A 26,653-nucleotide genomic window follows, 5' to 3' on the forward strand; every position below is an offset into this window, starting at 1 on the left:
ATCCTGATTAAGGGATAAGGGTCACACTAATGGTTTATCTTTGTCCTTCGCTACCTGAATTAACATATGTAGGATTACATCAATTAAATGGGAAACTCTGCATGAAAATATTAGCAGTTGTCACATCCTAGTCCTACCATTATTTGATTTGCTCCCATTTAATATCAATTCAGGATTAACCCAAGAACAAAGTTTTACGAGGGAAACTCCTTTTCCCTTTGTTTAGTTTCAGGGGATTCATAAATCTCACTGTGGATTTCACTTGCAATAGTTTAGAAAGGGATGCAAGAGTACACTGCAGCAGCAAAGGAAAGAGAACAGAGCTGCAGCGATTCAGAGAAGCAGACAGCCATTACACTGCATAATTCTTCAGAACAAAACCAACACAGTGGATTAACACTGAGTGGGGCCCTGATAAGTAACAATACTGGTCACTTGGGGTCCCCCAAGAGCATCAGTCATCTCCCTCATCTCTGCTTTCAAAGCTCCCACAAATAAGCTCTCTCTCCGTCTCTCTCACCCTAGTGTGGGAAGTCTCTATTTCTTCTGAGACTCCAAATTAAGCCCTTTAACAGCCTCCCCAAATAGACTTGGTTACTCACTGCATCACTGGACTCAATAGGGACCCAATGACTGTACCTTGATCTGCCCGTGAAAATCACCTTTGATTTTCTTACGTGCACACCTTCTTTCACAATTTACTTCCTGGGGACTACATTAGCATATGAATTGAGATAGATTAACGTTGATACTGCATCTTTCTGCACAACAGGTGCAAAATGAGAGAGAATTATCATGCCTGTCACTGTGCACTTTCTCAACCCCACTGATGAAAAGCAGAGCAATGACAGTGAGACAGGCTCTGCCTGCCATGTATTCATGATATCAGAGTCACTTTGGAAAGGAAGCACCATCCTGTGTTCTTCCTTTCTCCACAGCTAGTATTTGATACTAAATTAAGGCAAACTTATTCCTTCTGTCCTAGAGAAAGTTCCATACTAAGCATGAGGGGAGAAAATTGTCAAAGGCACAAATGGCAATGAGGCACCTAACTCCCATTGGCCTTTGCCCATGATGTTTGCAAAGGATAGTATGGCCTACATTCCTTACTCTTTTCCTAGAAGGCATTGATGCACTGTGTTCCCACAATGATTTCATCTACATCACAACTTGTTGGCTTGAGTTTGTGTGATTTGCAGCACAGTTTTGGAGGTGTTTGCACCTCGTGAGATTTGTGTTATGGTTCTGGGTGTTGTTTGAACCCAATATGGAGGCCAGCTAAAACTGTTGAGTATTTTTAAGCATTCCTATCTAGAGGCTGATCTTTGGTTCCAGCTGGTTTACACCACGCAAAGAAACCAGAATGCTACTCTAAATATCGGCTCTGGATTCTCCCAACAGAGGGTGCTACTTGCTCCCCTCTCTTCCAGGGATAGGGCAATTTTGGGAACAGGGCAGAGCGAGTGGCATTTTTCAGGGACAGGGCAGTCTCTGTGGGGTGGCTGAAGCCTTCGGGCTGCTGTAAATTACACTGCAAAGCAGTTTTGACCCCTGGACAGCCCAAGGCCCTAGAGTATCTGGCTTTATCTGTGCTCCCTGCAGCTGTGTAGAGCATAAACTTGGCCCAACTGTGGATCTGGCTCATTTTGCCTATGATGCCACACATCGTCATGATACACGTGGGCCATTCCTCAAGACCTTGCTCAGCTCAGCACACCTTCTGTGACCACCTTCCCAAGCTGCGACTAATCATCGCTCCTATCATTATGAAGCTACAGCACATAGACTAAGCTCTCTGCATTTGACTAAATGTCTGTGGGCCCAAGACAATTTTACAATGAGCTGGATTCATTTCCATTTCATTTCCCAAACTAGACCAGATCTTGCTTAGTTCTGGGTTTCCATTGTAAAAGGATGATGCAACCCTGCTCACCATGGCAACAGAAAGCTAAGGTAGAATCCACGCTGTTCTTGGCAACATCCTGAGGGTTATGGACTTCATTCACAGTACTACTGTATCCACAGCATGCAGTAAAAAATACCGGCACAGAATGCTTTTCTACAGTTATAAACATGCAGTTAGTCTTTGCTGTCAGATTCACTTACCGCTTTTAGTTTAGACAAATACCTTGAATCCATTTGAAATGTTAACAGTCAAGTATGGGTTGAAATGAAATCTTTCCTACTCTATCTCCTGTTCACAATCATATGTTAGATATATGTATAAGAGAGAGAATATGATTTGATTTATATTATTTATGGCTGAACTGAAGCTACATAACTGCTACTCTTCAAAGCATTGCTGAATGACTCTTTCCCCCTTTCCCATCCCCTCAAAGTCATTCAAACAAGAGAGATATGGAAGCTCATAAAACCCAATTGATGATTGTAAAATCTCTTTGGATGCTGAATCAAGGATGAGGTTTTGTACCGACCGGTGGGAGTCTGCAGTCATGCCTCCATTAGACTATTGGGTATTTGCAATTGCATGAATGTTGTAGAACAGTGGTTCTCAAACATTTGTACTGGAGACCCCTTTCACATAGCGAGCCTCTGAGTGCAACCCCTCCTTATCAATTAAAAAAACACTTTTTAATATATTTAACAGCATTATAAATGCTGGAGGCAGAGCAGGGTTTGTGAGGGAGGCTGACAGCTCACAAGCCCCCATGTAATAACCTCACGACCCCCTGAGGGGTCCCAGCCCCTAGTTTGAGAACCCCTGTTGTAGAACATGTTCCACAAATGTGAGAGCTCCGTACTGCAGAAGTAGCTCAAGCCAGAAATGCAGCAGTAAAACCAAGTCCTAGGGTTGGGATTTCTCAATCAAAAGGAGTGAAAAATATGTTAGTGGTTTCCTGATCGTCACAAACCTTTTTCTCCTCTGAAGGGAGCGTGGACCGAAAATTACACTAACCTACTGAAATGGTGTGTGTGTGTGTGATAAGAGCATAAAGCTTGTGTGTTGACAGCTGTCTGGCTGTTATAATGAAACCTACTTCTTGGCTCACTCTAGAATGGGACCTGTGTTCAAAGGCTGCTCAAAGTCATGCTGAAATAGAACAGAAAAGAATAAAGAATCATAGGAAGGTAGGGCTGGAAGGGATCTGGAAAAGTCATCAAAAGTGCCATAAACAGAGCTTCAAAAACTTCTCTTTGGGATAATAAAGAGAGGAGTTCTATAAACCCTATTTTTAGGGTTTTGTTGTTTGTATCTGGCGACTCTTGGCCCTGAGCACATGATAAAGTAGCAGTGACCCTATGACAATGCACAGAGGCACAGAGGAATTCCTATAATGGATCAGATCTGTGATCCATCTAATCCCCCGTCCTGTCTCCGCCGGTCACCAGCATAAGAGGCTGGAGACAGAGGTTCAACTCAGGAACAAATCAGGTGGCGGGGGGGATAATAATTTACTAATTGAAAATATTCTTGATATTGTTGAAAAAGTGTTGAAAATTTGAAAATATATAATATATTTAAGTAGGGGGAAATGTAACAAATGTAACAAAAATGGTATTAAACATATTCCTGATTTTTTTTTTGAGTTTTTAAAGTTTTCAACCAAATCTACCCTGCAGCCGGCAGTTATGGATTAACCTTCCGATGAATAAAGTTTCTTCCTAAGCCCCTATTAGTTAGAATTTGATTTATGCCCTGAAGCAAGAGTGTTTATATTCTTTCCAAATACTCCATTTAAAAAAAAAATCCCTATGTTATAATTAGATATTCTTGTTATCCATATGCATGACCAATCCTTTTATAAATGCTGCTAAGCTCTTGGCTTCATTGATATCTTGTAGCACTGAGTTCCAAAGGCTAACTGTGCAAAAAAATAAATAAATTGCTGTATCAGTTTTAAATTCAGTTTAATTGAATGTGCACTTAGTGAATTGCAGCATCCAGCCTACCTTCTCTATATACCATTCACTATTTTGTCTGTCTTTATTATGTCCCTTCTTACTCATCTCACCTGAAAGGTGAATGGTCCCAGCCTTTTCAGTCTCTTGTCATATGGATGTTTATCCAGGTTTCTAATCATTTCTGTCACCTGTGGTTGGACCTTCTCTATTTCTGCTTCCCAAATCCATTACTAAGATAGGGTGACTAGAGCTGAACGCAATATTCCAGGTGAGATTGTATTTTATATAAACAGTAATTCCTGGAGTTTTTCTTCTTGTTCAGTGACTCTGATATCTCACTCAACAGAAAACTTGCCTCTTAAACACTCTGTTTTCTTTTATCTTCTCATGTATGATTTTTCTGGAGCACTTATCATTGTAACCAGCACTGTTGTGGAAATTGGTTAAATACCCATTGTAACTTATCTAGATTTCAGGGATACATTTGTTTGCCACATGACAGAATGATTTGCAAAGCCAAGAAAGGGTGGGATGGGGGGCAAATTTACAAAAGTGTGTTAAGAATTGGTTCATCTCTATGTTGAACTAAACGTTTTTGTTTCCAAATTCCATTTGAAGTAAAGTTCTAAATAATCTCCTGTGAAACTTGGGTAAGACAAACAAGGTGTTCAGATCTTCCTGCTGGAAATCAGGAATGCCAGACTGGACATGGAATAAAACATACCAGAATACCTTTGCTTTTTCTTCACTAGCAGAATGAAACTCGTATAATAAACATAAATGGGGAATGTCTCTACTTGGTATTTTTTGGTTTAACATAATCCTGCATTTTAAGGTTTTGCTCCTGTCACCGAGCAGTTGTGTTTAGTCCTCCTCCTGTTTGGTAGGAAACAAGCACAATCTGTAAAAACAAACACCAACCCCTTTTATTATGATAGTTACCATTTATTCATTATTTGTATTATGGCAGCAGTTAGGGGCCCCAGTCAGAGATTAGGTACCACAGCACTAGGCACTGTACAGACAAGTAAAATTGGTGCATTTCTCTAGCCTCTGTTATGCAGCCTATGAGATTATCGTAGTGGTACCATCTTGCCTTAAAATCAATGTAAGTGAGACAGAGGACACTCCTTGCCCTAGAGAGCTCATTTTAGATGGCAGGCAAGATGTAACAGAAAAAGTGTGTGGTGGAAAGATGAGGTAACAACATGAAATGAACAGGATTTAGCATAAGAGCAGAAGTCTGAGCTCCCCACTTGCCTAGACAATTTGGAGTGGTGGTGATTTTCCGGCAGCATGGCAGGTCAGTTTTAAAGAGGGACTTCAAAGACGATAAGGTGGTGGCTTTGGACAAGAATTTGCGCAGTTCTGTTCCTGCCTACTGTACATGTCATCCCTCGTCACGTCCTTGCTTGGACCCTGTGCTCCGTCAGATCTGCCTCAATGCCCTGCTTTGCTCCTTTCCCATCCAGAGTTACAATAGCAAAGATTACAAAACCTCAAGAGTTTTGATAAGGAAGCTTAAACCCTCCTGCTAACAAGTATAAACTAGCTTCTAGTTAATTAAGTTTAGGAAGAAACTAGCCCTGTGGGTAGATAATTCCATAGCTGCCTACGGTGGTGGGTTGTTGTTTTTTTTTTTCTCTTTCATCTACTGTTGGTGACAGGAGACTGGACTAAATGGCCTATGGGTCTAGTCTGGCAAGTCCCAGGGGGGAGGGATAGCTCAGTGGTTTGAGCATTGGCCTGCTAAACCCAGGGTTGTAAGTTCAATCCTTGAGGGGGCCATTTGGGGAACTAGGGGAAAAATCTGGGGATTGGTCCTGCTTTGAGCAGGGGTTTGGGCTGGATGACCTCCTGAGGTCCCTTCCAACCCTACGATTCTATGTTCTCCCATAAGTGGCTTTTCCTATGGTGCTTTTTACATGATGCCTGACTCTGTACAACATGCAACCTCATCTGGTTTTTCAAACTTTGCCTCAAAAATCACTTTCTCCACAATCTCTTAACTCGTGATCCTCTCTTCCTATTTTAGCTACAATGTAATCAAATCAAACCAATGTAATTTCTATTTAAAAAAAGAATCTCACCAAAAAAACTAGGCCCTAACAGCTACTGTACCAATCAAGCAACTCTGTAATTTTCTGCATTTTACTTATCCCTCTTTCCTGTTATCTCCCCTTGTTACAATCAGTGAGAATGTAACCTTGTTTGAGTAGGGTCCATGGATGAAATCCAGACCATTCTGGAGTCAATAGGACCTGGATTTGACCTCATGTCTTTTATCTTTATGTAAACGCCAGGCACATCTATCGTGCTAATGCTCAAATATCAAATAATGGTAGTAGCTCAGTTCAGCTACTAAAGCATGGTAAACACAATGTATGTTTACCAGTAAAGAATTCAGCTGAAGAAAACACGGTGAGCAGCTGTGTTTGGTATCTGTTAATGTGGAGTGTGATGCACTCCAAAGCTCTGAAGCATAAGGATTGCTGAGTGAATGTGTACAATGTAACAAGGCCTGCCTATATATTAAGACAAACATCTCACATCCTTGAAAGCATCCCAGCAGATTTATTTGCTGAAGGACATAATGCCACGTGAATTGGATACAATATTTAGGTTTTGTTTAAAAAAAAAAAAGTTTTACAAAACCTGCACGAATAGAAATGGTATCAAGACACTTAAAGTATACATTAAATGAGAGCTGTTTTTAATATGGATTTAACGAACCAGAGGCTCAAGGGGGTGAGTTTCAGATCTCGATTTTGAACACTCTGAAGCATTGGGGTGTTTGCTATGGCTTTGGTTCAGCCCAATGTAAAGGGAAAGAGCCATATGCAGAATTCAGGTCTGGATTTCAGACGTCCTCAAAGTTCAGGGATGTTCTTTGTGATTTATCAGGCCCTTTAACTAGTTTTCTGGGAGGAAGCGTCTTTAACTTTTTTTTTTTTTTAATCTAAATGGGAAGACTTGAATGGAAGACCCATTTTTAAAAAAAAAACTAGGTCTGGAGTTGAAGCTTGGAAATTAAAGCAATGCCGAAGGGCCCTCTAAAAGCACAGCTCCATAACCACTTAATTGATAACACTCAGTCCTAACTATCAGATCAAACCATTAGCATGGTGGCTGAAGTGAATCCTGTGATAACATTGTCAGCAAAAGGATCTTATCAGGAAATTAGATTCTGCAAATGAAGGCCTGTCGCACTTCTATCAAATAGGGATTTTTCACGTTTCACACTTCAGCATGTAATGCAGTTTTTAACTTTCTGGATGGATACTTTAATTTAAATGCTTAGTATTTTGTGGTATGTTTAATATTAGGCTGGAAAGACAATGCATTTAGTCATGGGATGAAAACAAGTCAAATCATGTGGATGTGTATTTTTGTGAGCATCCTTTAGAAGTCCATACAAATTCACATACGTCAGTACACAGATTTATAATTCAAGGAATAACAACTACTGAATGTCTCTGAGATTCATAGAAGAGAGCAATATCTCCCATCTTAGACTGGAGGCATGAGTCTCCAGAGACAGACTGTCTCTGCTGACATTTATCTCTTTGTTTAGTTAAGTGCTTTTGTACCATGCTTTCCCAAGGAATGTATTTAACTAGCAACTTACAACTGATGGTTAACCTCAACCAGAGGAATAGTGTTAGCTCAGGAAATTACATCTACTGTATAGTCTTTATCAAATTTATTTGGAAAGAAGAATCAGAGGCAGTCATGGATTACCAATATTCCAGAGCTGTGTGAAAATTCTCATCTGAAGTCCACCGGAATCAAGGGAAGTTGTTGGACTTTGGATCAGGCCCAAGATATTTTAGAGAAACTGGCTTTCAGAAGGGTCAGTGGGTGATGCAGATTGAAGCTGTGGATGCTTGATTCCTCTGAAAATCTGGCACCAAATTTGCTTTCTCTCAAATTCTCTGAGCCAAAGGGGTGTCAAGAAACTAATGTAAAGTCATGGAAGCCATTTCAATCCAAACAGAATGGAAAGACTCCAAATTTAAGCCTAAATTTTCCATTTTGCAGAACCCTCTCATCTACAATGCGGTATTATAATATTCTGATTCTATGTTGGGAGTGCTTGTTGATGTTAATGTGCGTTCCACTCATAGAACAGCCAACAGAAAGTTAGAAGATGGATCAGAAAGGGAGAACTTTGCCCCTCAATCTCAACTTTGCAGCTTGGGCCCATCTCTAACTTTGATGCATTTGTTTTAGAATGTGAATGAAACCCACAAGTGACTTGTGACCCTTTCTCCCAATCTTTCAGTTCCTCCATTCTGCTAGTGTTCTTCATTCATTTATAATGCTGCTAATTATCTGAACAGCTTGGGATTGGTTTGCAATCTCAGATTCATGCAAGCATTTTTCGCAATTTTGCTGCAATCTCAAGCAAGCCCAGAGAAGATGAGGAAGAAGTGGAATAGTCTTTCTTTCCCTGCCTCTCCCCTCCCTTATTTAACTTAAGATTTGGCAAAGCCTGGCCCAAGGTGTGTTGATTCAGTATTCGATACTTTATAGTAAATCTTCAGTAGCTGTTTGCTAAGACAAAAGTGAGAAAACAACCTAGCAAAGTTAGGAAACATGCTTCCATCATAACTGCCATGCCTAAGAAAATGGAGATACTGTAGCTTTAAGGACTTGCACACTGGAATTCTGATATCCATTCTGAGAACACCTGGAGGACTGAATGAATCTGCTGATGGAGTAGCCTGGGAAATCAAAGGAAGAGCAAGTATTTTTGCAATATGGGCACCTGGAAATCCGGTGCACATGTTGGGTCTGATTCCCTGCTGCATTGGGTAAAAACAGTGATTCCAGATCAGAGTGGTAGCTTTTCCAGTTCACTTTGCACAGATGTAAATTACAAGAGAGCAAGACAGTGGTAGACTAGGGCCTTGTATTAACATGATTGCCAGGCAGAAGCAAGGGAAGTGCATCAGTTTCAGCTGCAGGTCCTTTACCCATCGCTTGGTTTGGACAACTTACTGAAGTCCTTATTCAGTCAAAACTCCAACTGATTTCAATGAGGGATTTGTCCTAGTACTCAGGGTCAGGTCAATTGGTATTAGGAGAGAGGCAAGTATTTTAATAACTAGGACAGAGCTGGAGAAAGCCTATCCTAAACTGAAAAAGCTGGAAAGCATTTGTGGATTGCAAACATTCTTTCCCTCCTGCTCCTAATAAGCTTCAGATCACCTCGTAGACACAATTGCCAACATTGCTGCTTTCACTTCATGGTTTGCTATAATCCATGCCTAGGCCGCCTAGTATTGATTTACAATTTGTTGTTGCTGCCACCAAGTAACTGTTGTTGCTGCTTACTACATGGTTACAGTATTGTCAGGAATCCGCAGGCTCTGGTTTGCTGCTGCAACTGATGGGCTGAAGTGAGAGAGGGTCACTCCTAAGGGAACAACACCACCAAATTGGGATTCTAGCCCTTTAATCACTTAAAAGAGTCTGAAGGCTTTTTTTTTTTTTTTTTTTAAATTGCAGCTTGTACTATATTCTGTCTTTCCAAGTAGCTACAGTTACTCTAGGTTCTTTAGAAGAGTTTAGTCATTCACTGGCCCCACATAATGGATTTTGGAAGCTGTTCACCTGAGATCAACTGTAGTAGGTTTGCTGTTTTCTGGTAGCCTTTTTGTGGGAGGGGAAAAGTGGGCTGATTGCATGCTTTCTTCTTCTGCTTCTAGCAGCCAGGTTGAAAGTGTCCCCATTTTTCATCTGTTTCTGATTTCTGGGCATAAATGCAATTGATTTCTTTTGGCTTCTTGCTTTGTTCTGATTACAAACGGATCAGAAGAGTCCTCCTTAAGGCACAGTTGTATGCCTTGATGATCCCCCCTTGTTTAAAAAATAAAATGCATGACCTAGAGTTTTTATTGCCCCTTAAATCAAGGACGTGCCACTCAGTGGAAGAGAAGTTGAGCTACTTCTTTCATAAATTACTGGAGAACTCACTCCCTGTCACTTACTCTTTAAATTTCCCCAGATGGACTACAGTGTTTGTATTCTGCTCCTCTTTGCTTTCCTTTTTAAGAATACCAGGCTAACCGAGTTTTGCCATATTTTTCCATGCACGTTGCACTCTTAATGCAGAGCATTTCTTCGGAGCATAACAGCTGAATGTTAGGTCTATTAAGTACCGTGTTGTGTTTGGATTGGAGTTTGATGTACTCGGGACTATAACCATAGTGGCTTTATCCAGTCTTATAAATTGCCTTTTAGTGAGAACAGTGTGTACAGAGAACAGTTAACTGTGACCCATCACATGCACCAATTGATTTTTTCTCCTCTCCTCCCACTGTTTTATACTGAGTGATATCTTAGTCCCTAGTTCCCAACAGCAGAGTTGTTTCTTTAAATTACGCATTGATGTTCCTTCATTTCTGTCTCTGAGAATCCGGTTATGAGCACAATTAAGATTTTTTAATCTTAATGATCAATTCTCTTCATCTTTGCAGTCAGATCCCAGGTGAGCTGTGAGTCCTCAGAAGCCCTTATGTGGGGTTGCTCTCTGAAGGGGAACATAGGCTTAGAAGAAAAGCATTTTCGCTGATGCCTATCTGAGTTTAATAACACTTTTGACAAATAACAGACCGTCTTGAAGTAGGACTGAAAAAGCAGCCACTAATCTCCCAGAAAAGAGCTAGAATTTTGACCACATGTTTCAGCATATAATGAGACAGGTTGTTTATACATGGAGTATTAGTGCAGCAAAAACTCTGCCATTAATCCACAGGCAGAGAACTCTCTCCTTACTGTGGCCACACCTGTTGACAAATAGCACACCCATTTAAGAAATTCTGTAAATTCATCATGTATCCAAGTGCATAGGACCATAAGGATGGCCATGCAGGGTCAGACCAGTGATCCATCTAGACCAGTACCATCTCTCTGACTGTGTTGGGTACCAGATGCATGGGAGGAAGAAGGGGCAAGAAACTTCAAAGTGAGTAATATAATGTAGAGTAATATTCCGATAGCTGTTGCATGAAGAAGAATACAGGTGCAACTCCAAGTACCATGTATCTTCTGTCCACCAAGAGGTGGCTGCTGCCACCATGATTTGAATAGTTAAAAGGAACAAACATAGTGAAGGGTTGCATTCCCTGCATGCCAAAGCTAAAGATGCCAGAGCACAGTGACATCTGAACCATATAATCTATTATTAACTATTAAAGGAGTAGGCTTGCGGAAGATATACATTTTCTGTGTTGTATACTTTTAATGGTTTCCACAGTCTTGGTTTCCTTCATCATTTACTCTGTCATCCGTGAATTACTTGACTGTAAAGTGTTAATTGTTTGTTCAGGCTGGTGAGCATATGAAGGAGCTTGGACCTCATGACTAAAGCTCAGGATAATAGGTCTGCTGTTTTCAGTTTCAGAGGAGAAGTAAATAAGCTGGCAAGGAACCCTGAAAGTGCCTTTTAGTTCTGTAGTTAGAAAAAAAAAAGTGTGTATGATCTGACCCAGGCCGGTGGCTTTTCAGGAGTAAACTCTTGCTTCTTGTGTAACCCCCTCCTTTCCGTTGGTAATTAGCAGAGTTTGACCCTAGTACCTTCAGACGCATAGTGCAGATCTCAGCCACTTGAGTTAAAGGAATAACTCTGTTAGCTAGTAGCTATAGTAGGCTGTTATCAAGCATGTGCACTACATTAATAGATTATTTTTTAGACCAGAAGGGACCATTCTGATCATCTAGTCTGACCTACTTAACACAGGCCAGAGAACTTCACCAGGTAGCTTTTGCATCAAGTCCATAACACGAGCCACTATGGCATGTGCTGTATCAGCATGTGCTGCACAAATACAAAAGGCCAAATTCAGCACTAATTGGCACCCATGCAACTCCATTGTTGCAGGGAAGAAACTGAATGTGCAGTTTGGCCTGTGATACACACAACTTGACATAAGTAGTTCAAAAATGCTGGTAACTACATTTCGTTCATTCAAGTGCATCTACCAATATGTTAAGTACTAAATAAATTGAATCAGCCGTATGATAAAAGACAAGTGTATTCAGATTCCCATTTCTTAAACAAAATAACAGCCATACTGGTCAGACCAAAGGTCCGTCTAGCTCAGTGTCCTGTCTTCTGACAGTGGCTAATGCCAGGTGCCCCAGAGGGAATGAACAGAACAGGTAGTCATCAAGTGGCCCATCCTCTGTTGCCCATTCCCAGCTTCTGGCAAACAGAGGCTAGGGACACCATCCCTGCCCTTACTGGCTAATAGCCATTGATGGACCTATCCTGCATGAACTAATCCAGTTCTTTTTTGAACCCTGTTATAGTCTTGCTGCTCCATCTCTTAAATTAGGAAATACGGGAACTGTTTCTCTGGAACAGGCTTGCTTGTAAAGAAGCACAGACCTGCTGACATTTACGCAGTAGCTCCAACTGCAGCTTTGCTGGTCTCTCATATTATTGCTGCTTGTAGATGTTGCTTTTGGTCCTGCCGCCATAGTGATGGGGGTTAAAGAATCTGCTGCACATCCAGAGATGGCATATCCTAGAGCAGAGAGGTGGTTCTGAGTTCTGTGTGGTTGAGGGAGACCTCACTTGGAATACTGGGTTAATTTCAAGGCACCTCACTACCAGAAAGACTGACAAACGGGAAGGACTTCAGAGATGAACAACAAAAACCATTACAGGGAGGAAAAATGAAGAGCTAAATAGCTTGGCTTTAGTGATGTGACACCAACCAGCAAGCTTTCGACAGGTGGAAACACCAAGAACGGGTAGTGATTATTTATGGCGGTATAACTAGGAGTAATGGTATGAAATTAAGAAAATAACAATTCCTGCAACCGGGAAAAGCTTCCTGACCCTGAGATGTGTTTTACAGCGTCCAAAGCATGTTTTGCATTGCAGAAGAGAAATGTAGGCCCTCCTCCAATTACTTTACAATCTAAGGCCCCAATCTTTCAGTAAATCTTGTTTAGACAGAATCCTGTGTGAGGCCCCAGTGAAGACAGAGGAGCTCCCTCCAGACACAGGGATCCACCCACATGGAAAATCAAGGCCTAAATGTTGGTTGTGATACACCAAGTAAGAGTAACAAGCAGTAGAGAGGGGATGCTGTATTGTGGAATAATGCCCTAAAGGAAGTTAGCTGTGAACATGTACAATTAGGACAAAACTTAACATACAGAGCCATGCTTCACTGGCAGGGGATGGGGTAGATGACTGAACAAGATTTTTCCATTTTTAATTTGATTCTATGAATGTGGCTATTAAAAAAGAAAAAGCCAAGCTCAGCAGCTAGTATAATTCAGTGTATTGACCTTCATAATTAAACTCTGCATTCTGTGCTTCAATAATGCTCTTGAACTGTAATGACAGAAGGAATTAAAGGGGATTGGAAGACACACATCCAAGCAGAAAAGCACTCACCTGGCATCACTTAAATTAAACGTGGCCTGCAAAAAATATTTTTTAATTGAGTTTGTGCCCTGTTTTTGCTGCTTTATGATAGACAAAGAAGGCTTGGATTTTTTTTTTTAAACCTTAGACTTTACAGGCTTATGACTTTGTCTTTTCCTGGTGTTGATGGAGGACTGCTTGGAGGTCTTGAAAATGTTTGTTGCCGTCTCTTTCCTCTTAAAAGAAGGAGCTTGGAATTTTTAACACACATCCTCTTAGCTAAGTGTTCTTGACACCATAGGCTTACATAAGATCTTACCAAAAGCAGTCAGCCAAAATGTTTTAAATAAACTCAGCCCCATTCCTCCCTCAAACACTCAGCTTTCTCTCTCTAACTGCATCATAATCTTACCATAGGTCAGATCATCAGTTGGGGTGAACCACATAGTTCGTCAATTTACATCAGCTGTGGATCTCTCTCCAAGTCTCCAGTTGTCATAGCATCTTCTAAGATAGCCAAGACCTGACTATCAGGTATGAAGAACAAGCAGAAAAATTGTTCTCCCTTTGTTGTGGGAGACAGCAATTCCGGCTTTCTTTATACTGTATTTTAAAAGGAGCACACAACCACAAAAAGCACAAGTCTAATTTTTGCAAGACAAATACTATATCTAGGACAGAAAGGGACCAAAGTGGGTATGAAGAGGTAATATCTGTTTACTCACTCTAGCCTAGTGTTTCTCAGCCTTTTTGATTCCAGGGACTGCTTTGCTGCCTTCCTAAACTGTTACAGGGAGATCTCAGGGACTGGAGGAGGCTGCCAGGGACTGGCGCCAGGCCACCAACTGGTTGTTGAGAAAAACTGCGTTAGCCTATTTTGTTTTTTAGAGCAAGGAACATGTGTCAAACCCCTTCTACATTTCTGGCAGGATATTACAGTTTGAATTAGTAGGATAAATTAAAAATAGTCATAAAATTGTACAGCAGACTTAAATTGTTAAAATGTATTGTCTGAGTGAAATCACACAATTATTAACTGATGTGTTTGAACTAGAAGCATTAGCATGAACCTGCGACTGGGAGAAGTGGGAAGCAGTCATGACAGGAGAAAACTAAGTGATCCTGATGTGGAATAATCTTTACTGATAATCAGAATGTGTTAGTTAGATTCAGGTCCCCTTTTAATATGGGCTAATCCTCCATCTGCTGGGATATTTTTTTTCTGAATCTTTCTTTTTTTTATTCAGGGTCTGATATATTTACCCCCTTTAAATGTAAAGCTACTTTTAAGCGTACTCCTTGAAATGTGGTTTGGAGGGAGGAGAGAAAAAAAATGTACAGGGGACAGTGAAGACCTTGTCCTCTGTGATTGCCCAGGACAGCAGTAAAAATCAATTGCCTGGTAGGGACTGGTTTTTAAATAAAGTGAAACAAAATTGTAATGGAGGCCTTGGGGCACCTTTAAAGTAGTTGTTTAAGGAGGATGTTTATATGAGGTGGTGCTTAATTTGATTGAGGCTTAAGTTTGATTATTTCTTTTGTGTTGGGGTCTGAAATTCTGAGCATCTGAACTATGTTGCATTCAGGCCTAGCCAGAAGATTGATTCCAGATTGGGGGGTGGGTGGGAATGTCACAGTGCCCTTAGTGACTTAAGAGACCCATTTTCAACTGGGACTTCCGGGAACCTACGTCTCATTGAAAAGCAAAGGGACTCAGATGCTTTTGAAAATGGTATCCTTGATCCTGTTGTGCCCCACCTGTTGTTATGGGACCAAAGAGAAATATCTTTATTTTGGAATATATGGAATCAAAGATAAAATAGGGAGAGATTTTTATTGTCCTATAATTCCCTTGGAAGTAAGGGTTTGTTGAAACAGCATATCGAGAGGAAACGAGTAACTTTAGAAGGGCATGGGGGCAGGGCTGCCGAGAGCGGGTTTGGGCCCCAGTGAAAAAAATTTTTCAGGCCCCCCCAGCAAGGGCGGACTGGCCAAAAAGGGCCGACAAAGCTGGGCCCCAGTAATTTGTACTGGCTTCCCCCACTCTTGTTGGCTCTGCATGGGGGCTGCCCAAGCTTGAGAAGCAGAAACTTGCCCTGCTACGTTTTACCTGAGGGGGATGCAGGCTTCACCTCTTCTACCTGAGGGATACATTAGGCTTGAATGTGCTCTGCCTCTCAGTGATTTATAACAACACGCACCCTACTGACATCAGTGGAAAGACTCCAGTCTTACACCCGTGTAAGTGAGAAGAGAATCGGACTGGTTATGTGCAGGGGAGGTGGAGCAGACTTGCTAGTTTACTAGGAAACTTCAGAAAAGGAAGGAAGTACAGTGGCATGACCAGGACTGCAGTGGGTATTATTGTTTAATATTTATATTGTTGTGGCTATTAAAGGCTCTGGTCAGGGATTGAGATTCTATTGTCCCTAGGCACTCTGAATACATGTAGCAAAAAGACAGTCTATGCTCCAAAGAAATCACGCTACTTGGTAAGGGATTTTCAAGGGAAAGGCGTACAGGTCCACACTACAGTGACATGCACAAAGACCTTCTGTATATATATGCAGTAGGTCAATTTAGGACACGAGTCTGCTTTCAACATAAGGCCTTATTTTGCTATCGTTTAGACTGGTGTAACTGCGCCAAAGTGAATGGAGTCATTCCTGATTTACACCGGTGCAAGGGAGAGCATAATCAGACATATAATATCTAAATTAGCCCTGTTCTACACGCACTACCATATTATAGCTATGGTGATCACAATGAGGACTTAATGAAAATACATGCAAGCACATGTGATAGGAGCTTATCAAGGTAAAACAAGATAGGAAACATGCTCCAATATTCCATTGATTCAGGTAGAAATCTACCCATATCAGAGGGGGAAATAGTATGTTTTACTATAATATATAGGGGAGCATCTCTTGGTTCTGTGTATGTACAGCATCCAACGCAAAGGGGTTCCATGCCTAGGACTCCAGGCCTATGGTAATACCAATAGCAATAATGCTCTCCACATATATACTGCTATCCGAGGACATCAGTCTCTGTTCCACAGCTTTTGGAAGGCGTGCCCTTGGAAGTCACGGGCGAACGTTATTTCTCTTTCTGTGCTAATGTGTTTAACACAGCACCACCATGGGAGGTGTTCACGAACAGATTAGCTGAGACTAATAGTGGGAATTACATAAAGAAATTGCCCTGTGCAAAGCAGGACGGAGGGCTCAAACCAGCTGATTGACTGGGTCTTTCCCTTATCATTAGATTAAATAGTTTATGCCTAAAATTTGACTTACCTTAAAACTGATGGGGCCTGATGGAGAATATCTTCTGAGTTCTAACTATCCCAGGATGAGGCGAAGGGAAGAAATCCTTTCTTCCCTGCCTTCCACAGCAGGAAAGCCTATGCATATCTCAGGGAACTGTGCAGACACAACATGCCTCTGCAAGAGAGGCCTCATTTGAGCCCCTCTGTGCATGGGTGCTGGAACTAGGAGTGCTGGGGGTGCTGTTGCAGCCCTTGGTTTGAAGTGGTTTCTATCCTATACAGTTGGTTCAGTGGTTCTCAGCATTCCTACAATACAAATTGTTCCAGTGCCCCTGCCCCGCTGATCCCCAAGGGTCAGTGGAGTGACCAGGAATCCTGCGCAGGTGACTGGTTCTGGAACTCCCCTGTAACAAGCTCGTATTACCTTCGGTGTCGATTCCCCAGCTAACATCCACTTAATAGCTGTAATTGTTCCCACACTTTCTCTGTGATAAAGGCAGCAGTGCCAGGCGTGTCACGCTTTTCAGTTGGATCTGGTCTTGACTCACTGATATGTTAACAAGGGGTTCTGCCCTTTTCCACATTGCCTGTCAGGGCGCGTTTACATTCTCCAGCCAATCCCAGATGTCAGTCAGGGAGCTGCTGTTCACAGTGCTTCTTAAGTCACCCACATCTTTTTTTTAGCACCAGCAGTGTGATCCAGTAGATACAGCACTGGACTAGGACTCAGGAGAGCTGCATTCCATTTCCCACTCCATCACTGCCTTCTGGTGTGACCTTTCACCTCTGTGCCTCAGTGCCCTCATCTGTACAATAGGGATAATGAGACTGCTGTGTTAGAGCTAAGTAGCATTATCAGCATGCCATCTCGGGATGATAAAACATAAGTGGACACTGTTTTGGCAAAGCTCATGTTAGACACGACTGTTCAAGTGGATCCAAACTGTACAGTAATTGAAATGTTTGAAGTAAAATGAATACAGGTTGGTAGGATCAGCCTTAAATAGGCTTCCCTAATAGCTGGCAGAAGAAGAATTGGAGAACAATTACTGTGATCTATGAATGATGGCTCTGGTGCTTAATTCGAACGAAACATTAATTAAATAAATAAATAGGAGAGAGACTGAGAGAGAGCGTGCAATTAATCAAGATATATACCCTAAGCAGAAAAGCCTAGCGCAGTTGATATTGCGTATGGTAGAATTTCAACAGTTTAGCTCAGAACTTGTTTGGGTTTTCCAGAAAATGGAGCATTTGAAAAAGGAGTTGAATTGCTGTTGGAAGCACTTTGCAGCCTGGAATATTTGTTGAATATGTGTGTGTGCAGCAGCTATCCCAATGGGTCTCCAATGACGACTGGGGCCTCAGGGTGCTACTGTAACACAGTCTGAATAATAAATAGTAATATCTTGCGGAAATTAGAGTCTCTAGCCAAAGTCCTGGTCCGGAAAACACTCAAGCACATGCTTAGCTTCCATTGAAGTAACTGAAGTCAATGGGACTTAGGCACATGCTTAAAGGTAAGCAAAAGTTTGTGTTTTCCTGAATAGGAATAGATTTAAGCACACACTTAAGTGTTTTCTTGACCAAGGTCAAAGTCTTCTGCATATGCAGTTGTGTAGTCAATCTGGCACTCTATGAAGTCAATGGTATATTTTGCTACTGACTTAAACAGCTGCAACATTAAACCGATGTAATGATCTGCACCAGCTTGATTTGATCTCTTTTATTCTGTGTTAGTGTAGCTTTAGGGTAGGATATTAGTTATGCTAATTTCATTAGCCCAGGGGTTGGTCATGGGGATGATGGGGTAGGGAGAAGATCAAAAGTATGCACAGAACTAGTCCCCCTGTGTTGTGGATTATTGTTTTTGTTTTGTTTTTGATTATTGTATTGTTTTGATGTATTTTGCCTCCTTGAGGGGCAGTAGAGTAGGCACTTTTGGGTAGAAGAAGAGACTCCTTGGGCTTAGATTTCTTGTGACAGGCACTACCTGGCTTATTTTGAATCAGATACAGTTTGTTCTTCTTCTTCTGCAGTAGGTTGGCTCTGAATGTGCCTATGTGTATGTTTTATTTCCCTATTAGCATCTGATATTAGCATCCTCCATGGTGATAGCTCTGGAGATCTACCTCCTTCATTTCGCTCCAGAACAGTTTCAGAATAGGCAGTGACAGTGCAGATGTGAGAGGCTGGCTAAATCTCAGTGTCCATTCAGTCCTCTGCTGTCTTGGCTATCCCTGTCAACAATCAGTCTCCTTTTCAATGGTGATATTTATAGTGAGGCCACGTTTCTGTTGGGAGCTGGTCTGAGATGCCTATTCATTGCACAAGGCCCCTCAAACAGCCTTTGGAGGGTAAACAAATATCTGTTTGGAAAACCTTTGGTGTATGATGATAATGAAAGGGAAATCAGTGCAGATAAATTGATGAATGTTTGAGGTTGGCAACTGACAGAACTCCAGGAACGGAAAGTCAAGACTATAAGGTCACTTCTAACTAAAGAAATCAGACAGGTGGCTAAGAGTTAATGATGAAGGATTATTTATGGCACTAAGGAACAGGCTGGCTCCCTTCAGTGTTAGTTTCCAGATATCTTAAGATTTGATGTTTTAAAAAAAAGTTTCATTTTCGTAAGGATATTTTTGAGTTACTTGGACTCAATTGAAAAGAATTCCATCGTAAGTCGTCACTAACAAAGCTTTTTGTTTAGGATCTATATGTGTGTGCGCTTTAATAGACTAGAGAGCAAACCTTGATAAAGATTCAAATGAAGTTGTGCTGAATTATGGACGTTGTATGTTGAATTTTGAGCAAGACCAGAGCAATTTATGGTATTGGGGGGGAACCATAGGAAACACTGGGTTTTACTAGACCAGGGGTTCTCAAACTTCATTGCACCGTGACTCTCTTCTGACCTGACTCCAGGAGTGGGGACTGAAATCTGACCCCTCCTGAGGCCCACTGCTGCGGGGGGTGGGACAAAGCCAAAGCCTGAGCCCTACCTCCCCAGGTGGAGAAGAGGTCAAAGCCGAAGCCCAAAGGCTTCAGCCCCAGCCACGAGGCCTGTAACCTGAGCCCTGCGGCCCAGGGCTGAATCCCTTGGGCTTTGGCCCCGAGACCCTGCAAGTCTAAGCCAGCCCTGGCAACCCCATTAAAGTGGAGTTGCGACCCACTTTGGGGTCCCGACCCACAGTTTGAGAACCGCTGGACTAGAAATAAGTTGCAAAGAGTCCTGTGGCACCTTATAGACTAACAGACGTATTGGAGCGTGAGCTTTCATGGGTGAATACCCACTTCGTCATGCATGCATGTCACAGGAGTATTGTAAGGAGAAATACAATAAATATTGAGAGGCGCTCAGATGCTACAGTAAATGGGGGGCAAATGAGTACCTTAGAAAAGTAAATAGGTAGAAAGCAGGATAGTTGACCTCACGACATTTCCAGTGTTTTGAGCCAAAATATTGCCAGGACAGCTCACAAGATTTTGGCGCTGTTACATCAATACCTGGGCCCTGGTTGCACCCTGATTTGGAACTCTGAACTCCAGCTTAAATCTGATCTGGACCTGAACACTTTCTTTTTGGCCAACCTCCAATTTTGATCCAAATCCAGGGAGAGGTGGTGGTTTTGACTGAGTTTAACTTTGTGTTTTGGGGCACCTTTGGGGTTGAAATCCAAGGGGAAGGAAGGTGAATTGATGTGCATGCCACTCAAAAAGAAAGAAACAAATAAGAGCCTGGCTCATGCTCCTGCAAGCCTGAACAGCTGCACTCATGTAGCTCTAGTCTTGCATTTGTAACCCCTGATATAAAAGTGAGGGGTGAGGACAGGCCACTGGAGCCATGAGTAGCCGATTAGTTGCATATGTGTATGTGCTAATGAATAAACTCAACCAATAGTTGTACAGGGCTGTACTCTTTGCAGAGATCTTTGTGCAGTCTTTGGCTGTTAGCACCTGCAGCTCTGAATTCGGAATAACTGTTTCTGCTCCTTTAGATTCATTTGTAAGATTGCACTAAAGATTCATTGACCTTTCAGCCTCCCTCCTCTCATCATCAAACATTTAAGCTAAACGCAGATTCAGCACCACCAAATATTGACCACCCCCCCTTTTCTTGCCGTTTCTCAGCATATTTTTAAGGCAAATGCCAACCAAAATGAAACTTTGTTGAAAGAATACATTGGGATGAAGAAATGCTGAATGAGTGGTTGGTTGAGCCTGAGTTGGTATGCTGTGTTGTCAACCAATCTGGGGTTTTTACATTTGGAGTGACAGACTGAAAAGAAAAAGCAAGAAAAGAAAAGAAACCTTTAGACAAGAAGCATTGCAGTGCTTGGGGAGCCAACTGAACTTGATTAGTGATCACTTTACTTCTCAACAGTTTAAAGGATGATTCTGTCACCCAAAAAACCTGAAGAACTCTGTCCTGGTTTTACAGTTACAAGCAAACTTTCTTCAGCTACGATGAAATGTATCTTAAGCAAATGTTCAAAGGACAAGACAAAAATTGGACCTACTCAGAGAAATAAAAAGCATTTTTGCCATGTGGGGTTTTTATTAATTATAAGGATGGAAAGGTCTGAGGTCTTTTTATTTCTTCCTAAGTTTCCTTTTCTGGTTGTTTTTTTAACTTTGCAAAAACTTACTAGAAATATCAAATCTTGTCTTTGCTCTTTCTGTTGGAGGTTCTCTTGGAAGATTCAGAGAAGCTTTCTCAGCCCTTCATTAGGGGTGTGTGTTGAATCTTTAACAAAGTCTCTTTTTCAGGCTGTGGGTTGTTAGTTGTTTAATAATAATTAAACAAAAAACCCACATTTTTTAAAACCATCTGAATATGTATTTCTTCCTCCTCTCCATCAGGTTACATTGGTTTGTTACTTGTCACACTACATTACTGCTACTTCTCCAGTCATCCATCTCTTGGGAAAAACAAAGTAGATAGGACCTGAAGATAGAGGCAAGAATTTTTTTCTGGCTTCCTGAATATATTGGAGGTGTGTAAACTTAATGTGCAGGCCTTTTTGATAAAGGAGGAGCAGAAATGTAATCAGTGCATTATCGGGTACTTTTGGCACTCCTCTTGAGACAGGAGTTTGTAAGTGCAGTTTCTGGTACAGGTGTCAATAAATTCATGAAACTGTTTCCAAAGAGGGTCACATTTTCTGTGACTGCAGAGTCACCAGGACTATTGGTCCAACATCCAGGTTAGTGGAGCATATAATATAAAGAAGCCATTACATTTTTGTGTTAGAGGTGGTTTGCTCTCTCTGAGTGGTGGCTTCATTTAGATGCAATGTTAAACGTTTTTGGCTGAAATATGCTTTAACATCTTATCGGCTACACATACTGTCATGGCAACTAAAAGCATGCCTTAATACCAGAGCATATCCTATTCTCACAATAATGCTTTTGGGGCAGCTTGGCTCAAACTGAACAGGCTTATAAAAGAAAATTCCCCAATGTGAATGTTCACCTGTCTTGTTCTTATCACCTGACAATGTTGTCCCTATCACATGGCAATGATAGAATTGTTTGTAAAGAGAAGTCCTCTGAACAACTTTGGATTCTGCTCTTATTTTTCATGTACTCTACCAGAGAGTCAAGGAAAGTGCTACAAGATTTTTTTTAATATGTAAAGTTCAACAGAATTGTGGCTGGAATGAAACCCTCTTGGGTAACCAGAGTTTAATCTGGATGGTGTGCTAAGTGGCACAGGTCCAGAAACTCCATAGAAAGAATTCTGCTACAGCTGACTGTTGACCTTTTTAACCAAGATTAAAATTCGAGATATGAGGTGTAGACCAGGGGGACAGGCTTGAATGACTATGGGAAAAAGTGAACTGCCCCTTTAAGGGTCAGGCCAGAGCCTATGACCAGGGACAGTCTGGGTGTATTCAGAGAGGCCCTGTCTGCTCCCCCTCCCCTGGGCTGGGGTATTTAAACAGAAACCGGAAGCTGTCAAGGGAGAGGGGAGAGAAATTGTCCAGGCTACAGTGGGTGGTTTCTTCCTCAGGCTCCAGGTGACTAGCCTGACCAAATTCAGAGACTTAGTTTGAGAGCACTGAACAGGGGCCAAGTGAGAACCTTATGAACCAGTTATTGTAATTGCTCCTATCCTGGATCCTTGTTAAAGGGTTTTGCTACTTTAATAGTATGTGTCTGCTTCTGCTTGCCCAGATCTGTTAAAATAAACTGATGCCCATTCTGCAGTGCCACACCTGGCCACAAGGAGGCATACAGGGACTGTCCACACCTTTACAGACCACAAGACCTCTCTGTGACTCTCCTTAGTTCAGCCTTGAACAGCCATTGACTGTCTTACTCTCTGTTGTTCAGTGCTCGCTACTGATTGATGGGTTCCTAATATGGCTTTGATTAGCTAACGGATCTTGAAGTTCAGCAGCTATCTATTAAAAAGCCATTTCTGGCTGGCGTTAAGTGGCTGGCTAGCAGAGTGAAATACTCAGACATTATTAGTAAGAAAACTCCTTCATAAGTGCTATGTCTGTGCCACAAATAAAATGACCGGCAGAGAGGGGAAACAATCCAGTTATCAGAGGAGGTTTTGAAAGCCCAGCGTTTCAGTAAGTAGGGATGGACAAAACCGTTTGAAAGATGTGAGAGTCTATCCGGAGCTCAGAAGAAATCCTTACAGAGTTTATCATCATCATCATCATCATCATCAATTTTTCGTATTACTGTCGTGCCTAGGACAATAGTCGTGGATCAGGAACCCACTGTGCCCAGCGTTGTACAAACACAGAACAAAAAGATGGTCTCTGCCTCAAAGACCTTACAATCGAAGTATAAGACAAGAGACGACGGAAGGATATAGGCAGATGGAGAAGTGCAAGGAAACAGTGAGATACTGGTCAACCTGACAAGCAATGGTCTTTGCACACCAGCAGCTTAACTGTTGTCAAGTGTTTTGTAGGCATCACAGAACAGGAGAGATTTGAAGGAGGACAATGAGGTAGGTTTACAGAGAGTTCCTGCCAAGTGTGGGGAGCGGCATGGGAGAAAGTACAAAGGTCAAAATTGAAGACGTGGGTGATGGTCTGATTGGAGGTGGGAGTCCATATCTCGATAGTGAATGAGCGATGATAGGGAAGGTGGGGATTGGCTGTGATGGAACTTTGAAGTGAAGACAAATAACTTACAGCTGATACTATGGAGAACAGGGAGTCAGTGAAAGGTGGGGGACATGATCAAAATAAGGGGGCTAGGTAAATTATCTAAAGGTGCAACTAAAGAGAGAGGAGGAAAATCAGGAGAGGACAGAATCTTAGAAGCCAAGAGTAGACAAGATTTCAAGAACAGTACAGTTGGCTATGTTGAAGGTGGCTGACGGGTCGAGGAGGATGGAGTATTGGTTCTGAGCTTTGGCTTCTGAAGCTGTTATTTAGAGACTCTGGTGAGGGCAGTTTTCAGTGGAGTGCAAGGCCTGGAAGCTGGACTGGAGAGGGTCTAGAATGGAAATGAAAGAGTAGAACTCCAGACAGCCATGGCAAACAGCATGCTCAATGAGATCAGAGATGAAAGAGAGAAGGGAGGTGGGGCAAGTGGGGTCAAAGGTGGAATTGCTCATAGTGTGAGGGAAAGAGTCAGAGGAGAATGAAGTCAAGGAGAAGAGTAAGGGAGGGGATAAGAGTAGGTGCTAGGTAACTCAGGAGGTGGGATGGGGTCACTGGGGCATGTGGAGGGCCTAGAGGAAGAGGTCAGATGGGAAACTTCATCTGTGGCATGGAAGAAGGAAGCAAGAGTTGCTGACAAACTATGTAACTAGTTGCTTGACCACACTTTGGTTTGGTATGAAATATATTCAAGAGACCAAATACCCAATGTAATTCATGTTTATTATTAAAACTCAATAACAGTATAGAAGAGGAAAGAAGGTTCAATAGGATACCAGTTCCTGGGAAGCCATCTTCTGCAGTGTTGTTAAATTCACCTTACAAAGTAGGTGTGTTGTCAAAGTGATGCTCCTAAAGCTACCCTTTTTATAGTCATCTATTTACAAGTATAAGGTACTATGTGCCTCATCTGAAATTAGATTTACTACTTTTTGTCTACCCCTTATCTCTTTGTTCTGAACACATGTATTCCAGGTACCAAGGGGCGTGATGGCACCTTTTCGTGACTGGGGGAGTTGAACCAGGGATGCAGGTCAAATGAAGAGTTGAGGAAAGGCGCATCTATGGAGTCAGAAGTGGTGGCAGGATAGAGAGAGGACCAGGGTTGGGGCAAATGTCCCCATAGGTGAGGGGAAGGAGGCAGAGGAACTGTGTGGATGTGAGATCTGGATTTGTGCTGGTGGAAAGGCTAAAGAGGGGAAGATGAACGTGTAGAGTCGGTGGGAACTGTGAAGGGGTTAGGGTACCTAGGATGGAAAAATGGGGCCAGTGGGGGAAAGGGCAGGAGTGAAAGAGGACAGATGCTCTGATGCAGAAGTGGGGTGTGGAGAGAGCCTCGCGGGAGTGGCAGATGGGACAAAAAGTAGTAATGGAGAGCTGAAAAGAGCTCTGGTGGTAATTCTTGTAACAGGACCTCTGCTGCACAGCAAGCATGAATGCTCTCTCCTGTCCCCACGAGGGAGGGGCAAGAAGGCAGTGGGCTGTGGTAGTGGGACAGTCTGGGTAGGGGGTGGGGACTGGGGCAGGTATGTCTCCCTGGTGCTTGCTGGTCTACCTGCTAAGTATATGTTCAGATAATGACCCCCTTCACCCTGTGCCTCTATGCTAGTTAGAATTGTGTGGGGGAGGAGGAGGGGAAATGTCACAGGAAAAGCTCTTTCTTGTGGTACTTCTGATGAGACCAGAAGTAGGGGTTATAAGGGATCTCCCAAGAAGGTCTCTGCCCCTGAAAATCCCCTGCTCCCGCTTTTCAGCTCCAGAGCTATGGAGAAGGTTTGGATTAAGTATCAGGAACAATCTAAACTTCCTCAACTATTGAATTTCATCCATCAGTAAGGAATCAAAAGGCCTGGTCCTGCACTTACTGAAGGACTCCATTTGAGTTCAGTGGGAGCAGGGTCAGGCCCTAAGGGAGGATCTGGACTCCCTGTAGGTCTTACAGACAGTGAGGCTAGAATGTGACTAGCCCAGAGTTGGGTGTGGGGACAGAGAGCCTTCCTCTCCTTGTGCCTCTGTAACAAGGGTAGTCACGCTCTCCATTCCTGTAGTGTGGGAGCTCACAGCCTGCTCCAGCCTAATGCCAGCAGCAACTATAATTCCCCACAGGATGCTGAACTTGCCCTTCCTTCAAGCTGGCCTTCAGCGCGTGGCACGGGGAGGGAGCCAGGGAAGTCTTGCATCCTGCACACTCGCCTGCATATTGGGCCTGACTCTAATCTCTCCCTGGTTTTTATCCCAGTTCCCTGGTTCCAGTGGTGTTACTCCTCGTTTACATGAGCATCAGTGCATTCAGAATCAGGCTCATTGGTTCCAGTGGAGGTAGTCCCAATTTACATCAGTCTCAGTGAGTTCCTAACCATTGTGCCTATATCTGGCCCAGTGCTACTGAGAATATCCTTTCAGGTGCTGCCCTCGAACATCCCCATCACTGTGGGGTTGTGGCGGAATCTATCCCTGGACTTGTCATTTTGTCTATGCAGACATTGTTTGCAATGAAAACAAATGGGCAAGGATCCCTGCATACCTGTAAGTAGTGGGGCTGTCTGTGAAAGCATGTCATTTAACCTGTGTTTTAATATTCTTTGGTAATATCGAGCTTTTAATAACTAAACATCTGTTACAGCTGCAACTGTTCACTGTTTGTGTCAGTGCTGTGCTGCCATGGTTGTCTTGCTGCCCATTGAAAGGGTGGTATGCATTATTAAACGTCCTTGTTTAAATAAATCATAAACTAGTACAGCGTGTGCAGTAAATTTCTGTCAACTCCTTGCAGAGTCATGTTGCTGGCTTTGATGTCCCCCTGATGTGGTCACCTATCTTCTGCAACCATTCGTCTCATATGACCTCGTGGTCCTGCCATGAGGGCAGGGGACTGGACTCGATGACCTCTCGAGGTCCCTTCCAGTCCTAGAGTCTATGAGAGTCTGAGAGGGGCAGATGAAATGTGAAGATCATCAAAAGGGAGCATCTCCCAGAGAAAAAGAGAAG

General features: G+C 42.4%; 1 protein-coding gene across 1 annotated transcript in view; it reads left to right on the forward strand.

The window, feature by feature from the left end:
* CALN1 (calneuron 1) overlaps nucleotides 1-26,653 on the forward strand; it is a 233,342-nt gene that overhangs the window by 20,176 nt on the left and 186,513 nt on the right. The gene's annotated exons all lie outside the window — the stretch shown is intronic.

This window comes from Gopherus evgoodei, chromosome 17 (assembly GCF_007399415.2).
Source record: "Gopherus evgoodei ecotype Sinaloan lineage chromosome 17, rGopEvg1_v1.p, whole genome shotgun sequence".
NCBI lineage: Eukaryota > Metazoa > Chordata > Testudines > Testudinidae > Gopherus > Gopherus evgoodei.